The sequence below is a fragment of the Chaetodon auriga genome, chromosome 4, assembly GCF_051107435.1.
Source record: "Chaetodon auriga isolate fChaAug3 chromosome 4, fChaAug3.hap1, whole genome shotgun sequence".
Taxonomy (NCBI): Eukaryota; Metazoa; Chordata; class Actinopteri; order Chaetodontiformes; family Chaetodontidae; genus Chaetodon; species Chaetodon auriga.
Window position 1 is genome coordinate 8,796,900 of NC_135077.1, and position 6,000 is coordinate 8,802,899.

The window sequence follows — 6,000 nt, forward strand, 5'->3', positions numbered from 1 at the left end:
CGCCAGTTCTTTTAGATGTACTGAATCACTAGAATCAGTTCACTAGAAAGATTCGTTCAAAAGATTCGTTCACTGAATCACCGAATCATTCAGTGCTTGGCAGGAGGAGCCTGCAACTCCTGAACTGATATACGGCTGAACGGTTCAAGTTTCAGTTCAGTTCACAGCTTCCAGGACCGGGAGACGAGAGTGTTGTGACTGTGTTGCTTTGACAAACACATTTGTAAATATAAAACTATATATAACTATATTATAAATCATGATGTTTTAAGTGTCCTATCCTATGATATGCTATTTAACTGGTCTATTCGGCAAACTGGGCTCAGTGAGTGATCCGTTTACTGAACGTATACCCCACAGTACTTTCAGTGAAGGATTCACACTGAATATGCACCGTTCCCTCGCAAATTGTCCCAATGAGATGATCAGACAGTCACGCGTTTTCTCAAACTGCGGGTTTTATGCACTATTTGTTACATGCTGTGTCCTACTGTACTGTTGTTGCGGTCGCAAATTTAGCAGTTTAAAAAAAAGTTAGTTTTCTCCGAGGTACACATGAACACAAAACACCCCTATCTCCCTCCATCGCTCCTCATTACTGCCAGCATAACGTTTTAAGTTTGTTTATCTGGAAACTAAATCTGTTAAAACAACGGGGAACAACGGTCGCCATGAAAGTGTATCCCTCAGAGGAAAATGATTCAGGAGAGTGTAGTTCACTGAGTGATTCATATGTCGGTGGCGCGGCGCAGTCGGCACGTGCGGTCCCTCCCTCAAGTGGTTCGTTTCTCAGTTCAGTTGAACTGTCAGCAGCGCTGAGCAGAGGCTCCGGTTAGCAAGTTAACTCAGAGAGTTGACAGACAGAGAAGCAGGGATTTCACATTCAACATTCAAACCATATTTACAAAATTGCATACATACATTATAATTTATTTGTTGACTATATTTCGCATTGTTAATCTGAATCTGCAGAGTAACTTGTGGGTAGGTAGGAAGGGTAGGTATGGTAGGTAGGTACAGGCTACCTACCTACCTACCCTATCCTATCTATAGGTAGGTCAGTAAGTAGGTAGGTAAGAAGGGTAGGTAGGTAGGTAGCCTGTACCTACCTACCATACCTACCCTTCCTACAGGACAAAAAATGACATAAGCATAAATATGTCAAATCCATCATGGAACATTAAAACCATTTTTAAATATATCAAAAGAAAGAAAAAGAAAATTATTCTTCTCTAATCATATACAATAATCATACATTATAATTTATTTGTTGATTACGAGTAATGAGTGACCTATAGCTAGGTTAGTAAGTAGGTAGATAGGTAGTGTAGGTAGGTTACCTACCCCATCCTACCTATGGGTAGGTGGGTAAGTAGGCAGGTAGGTAGGTAGGGTAAGTAGGTATATCTACCTACCCCACCTACTTACCCCATCCTACCTGTAGGTAGGTAGGTAGGTAGGTAGGTTGGTAGGTTGGTAGGTAGGGTAGGTAGATATATCTACCTACCTACCTACTTACCCCATCCTACCGGTGGGTAGGTAGGTAGGTAGGTAGGTAGGTAGGTATGGTAGGGTAGGTAAATATTACTACCTCCCTAGCTACCTACCCTATCCTACCTTTACGTAGGTAAGTCAGTTGGTTAGTAGGTAGGTAGGGTAGGGTAAGTAAGTAGGACAAAAAATGACATAAGCATAAATATGTCAAATCCATCATGGACCATTAAAACCATATTTAGAATATCAAAATAAAGAAAAAGAAAAGTATTCTTGTCTAATCTTATCCAGTAATCATACATTATAATTTATTTGTTGGTTCTATTTTGTATTTTTTATTTGAATCTGCAGAGTAACTTGTAGGTAGAGTAGGTAGGTATACCTACCTACCCTACCTACCCTACCTACCTACCCCATGTTACCTATAGGTAGGTAGGTAGGTATTGTATTGTTAATCTGAATCTGCAGAGTGACATGTATTACTAATAACTTGATTAAGTTATCAAATTAACTTAGAAGAGTAACAAGTACAACATAATTCTCTGAAATGTAGAAAGTATAAATTAGAAGAAAATGAAAATACTCAAGTAAAGTACAGATACTTCAAAATTTTACTTAGGTATACTTGAGTAAATGTGCTCTCATACAACTTAATGAATGCAGTATCTAATTTCTGCCACTAGATTTCACCATCTTCTTAACTGTATCAAGGATATTTTTTTTAGACCGATAGGATACCGACATAACGCCCCTTTCTGTCTGTCTGTCCTGATCTATTCTTAGAGGTGAGGACACTGTGAGAGTGGGGTTGTAGGCGTCCTGACGCCTCACACTAATAATTCAAATGCTTCACGGCACAGCAGGGATGAGAAACGGCAGCCAGCTGTGCATCTCCCAGCTACAACCACCACATGTGGCCGTGCGCTGGAAATATTTACTTCTTATTAACAAAGTCTTTTTGTGCATAATTGTGGCTTCTTTTTGCCTTTTCCCATGTGTTCTCCATCTATCTTTAAGGTTCATAATTGAAATCCTTCACAGCTATTTGTTTTCACACTTTTCACACACATTTTTTTTTCTTAAATTTGACTCATGTAGAAATGAGGTTGAATCAATTAACTAATTTGTATGCAAACTCATATCTTTATATTTTTGCCACTACAAAGGATGTTTTGAGTGAGAGAGTGTAAAGTATCATATAGATTATGGTGGGTTTTGCACATTGGAATGGATATTCAGTTTTGTAAAATCCTGTGTTCTAGAGATTAAAGAAACCCACAAATTAGCTGCTAATATGTAAGCTAATATTATACTCATCAAAAGTGAGACATGCACGGATATAAATGATATAAATGAATACTTCAAATGTTAAAACTGCATTTTCATCGGCTGAGAGCAATATATATCAGCGTCCATTACAATGGATGAAAAGGTTCATTGTGTAACTTTTCTGTCTTTTTTAGGCTTCACTGTAACCTTTTTATGAACCTGCATTTCCTCTGACCCAAACTATCTCCATATTTCTCACTTAAATTCTCAAGTTTCTTCTGCCCTCTTTTATTCATGCTTTGTAGTTCACTCTTTCTCTTTCACACACACACACACACACACACACACACACACACACACACTTTCTTTCCCTCCTGCCTCTTCTTTTTCCTTCCTAAGCGTTGTCCGGTTTGCTAATCTTGTCTGACCTAATTCATTTTTCTGCCGGAAACATGCAGATTCATTGACTTGGAATACATATACTCATAAATAAAACACACACATACACAGTGTTGACTTCTCAGATTTGCCCTGAGCCTTCAGAAACATACAGGCTGTAAAGGACTGGATCATTTATATAAGAGTTGAGTGTTTATAGACATGATTGTGAACCAGGGCTAAATCTGACTGAATGTGTTCTCCATATATCTGTGATCAGATGAGACCAGGGACTTCTCTCCTCTAGAGTACCAGGATTATTGCAGGAAACAATGCAACGACCTGATCACATGTCCCCAAAGAGACCACAGGGGATTATAAGGTCTTTTGGACAGAAAGACTTTACAGACTGGATCAGAACAGAAAAGACAGGACACGGGAGGTCAAAGCAAATCCATCAGTCAATATCTGTAACATATAAATGCACATTTTTCTTTGGCAGGTCATTGACCCTTTGACTAGGGGCCACAAACTACACACTGCTTCATTTTATCAGGTCACGAGCCAAAGCCAAAGGTTGAGAACTGCAGCTAAGGTAAACATAATGCACACTTCAATGCAACATAATTTGCATTGCATCATTCATTTATAAAGACTCCAAAAAATAACCTCTGATTAGACTTACTTGATAAGGACATCTACTGACCACGTGAACAGATTGTTATCTATCAGGAGCAAAGGTGGAAGTAGTGTGACACTGTTGTAAATGGATGGGTGGATTAACAAAGTATTGGACTTTACCGTGGGAGACTGCTATTTGTTTTAAGTTCCTTACGGACAATCAACATTTGTTCCTTTTGTTGATCATGACCACAATTTTCCCCTCTCCTTAACACCATAGTGTTTTCTGTTCTGTACATAAAACAACCGTGTACATCATTGGTTCATGTCCCAACACAAATATAAGCATTTTTTTTAACTGTCACCACAGTCAACAGGAAGACATCACAGTTTTAAAAACAAAACCTTATCATACACCACTACAGAGACAGAAAACAGAACACTCTGTGGCTTTACAACAGCGACACACTGCTTCCCTCTTTGCTCCAACAGACAAGATCATTCCTGCAGCCACTAGAGGGCTTCATCACTTGAACACAATATATTTCCTTTTTCGTTCATTTGCTGAAACGACTGATGCTCTTGTTTTTCTCTGAATAGGTTGTTACTCTCTAAATATGGGGAGTTTTCTCCAGTCATACTTGGTTCTGGTAATGTTAAAATGGGACAAATGTATAAAGAGTTCAAAAACTCCTCTTGAAAATCTCTGTATGCTGAGGCTGCACAGCAGTAGTTATAGTACCTTTGCTAGATGAGTTCACAAATCAATTAACAGCTCCCTCTCAGTGTGTGTGTCTCTCTCTCTTTCTGTCTGGCCTGGAGCCTCGAGGTCTCCTTTAACTTTGACACATTCAAGGTGGGCAGGTGTGGCCCATTAAAAGTTTCCCCAGGCGAACACAACTACCTTGAGAGACTTGTTACTGCAGCGAGCTCCTTTTGGGTGACATGAGAATGAAATGGAGAAAGAATGAAACAAGGACAGTCAGTCAATATTAATAGATGTAATCACTTTATCATTCCTCAGGGAAGGAACCCTACATACTTCTCTGAACTCCACTGACGCCTTGTCCTCACTCAATAACCCACATGCAACCACTGTAAATGGGAGACACATTTTAAAACATTTATTTAACCTTTGTTTTATTAATCATCTTTGGTATGGTGACTGTTCTTACATACATATGGTGACGCCTTCAGCTGACAGATGTCCTATGTAGGTTACAAGCCCATTACACAGTGAATACCACAAGGCTGCACACACTTCCCCTCTGGATACAACTATACATTATACCATATATCTCTGTGTTTTCTCACTCCTGCATAACCGGAATAGACACAAACATGTCATCACTGGTGCCTAAATCAAATATAGTAGTAGCAGTGTTTTAACTGCAAACATTTTCAGTGAATTTGGAAATTACGATTGTCTGTTACTGCAGCTGTTGCACTGATCCATAATATGTGGTGTACTGTACTTCAAATGACTAGTTTTTAAGAAATCCAGTTATTCTTGCTGAGAGCTTTATTGAGAAGACGACGGTAAATAGACTATCTAGCTGGAGCCAGCAGCTGGTTAGCTTAGCTTAGCATGAAAACTGGAAACTAAGGTTGCAACGAGTATGAGAGTTTCACAATACGATAACCAGTGTTGTACAAATTACTGAAAATTAGTCATTACTTAAATCTACTCATTACTTCTCTCAAATAGTTAAATTACTTGAGCAATTACTGCACATAAAAGTAAGTAATTACCAGAGAAAAGTAACTATGGTGTTACTATTAAATGTCTGCTTGGCAATAAGATCATTTTATATTATTATGTATTAGTTTAGGGTTGCTTTGGCACACTGTGGGACAGCTGCCGTACCCATGGTTACTGTAGTGATAGGAGTTATTAATACTCCCAACCACCAGAGGGCAACAATGGCAGGTAGCCCCAGGATAATTATATAACTGATGACCCCTGATTTCTTCACTCTATATTAGAAACATTACAATCACTGTGATGAAAAGCTAAACTTTATATTGCCTGGAGTGTCTCGCACCACCATAAAGTCAGCTGACATTGGATCATAAACCATGAAATCCATTAAATAGGCAGTGCTTGTCTGCTATACTCTGCACTTGTCCGTTATCTTTAGGTAAGACAAAAGCAACAAAAACAGACCCATTTCTAGTTACTACCAAAAAAAATTGGTCTTACTTTGTAATGTGTTACTCCCAACTGTCTCTGAAAAT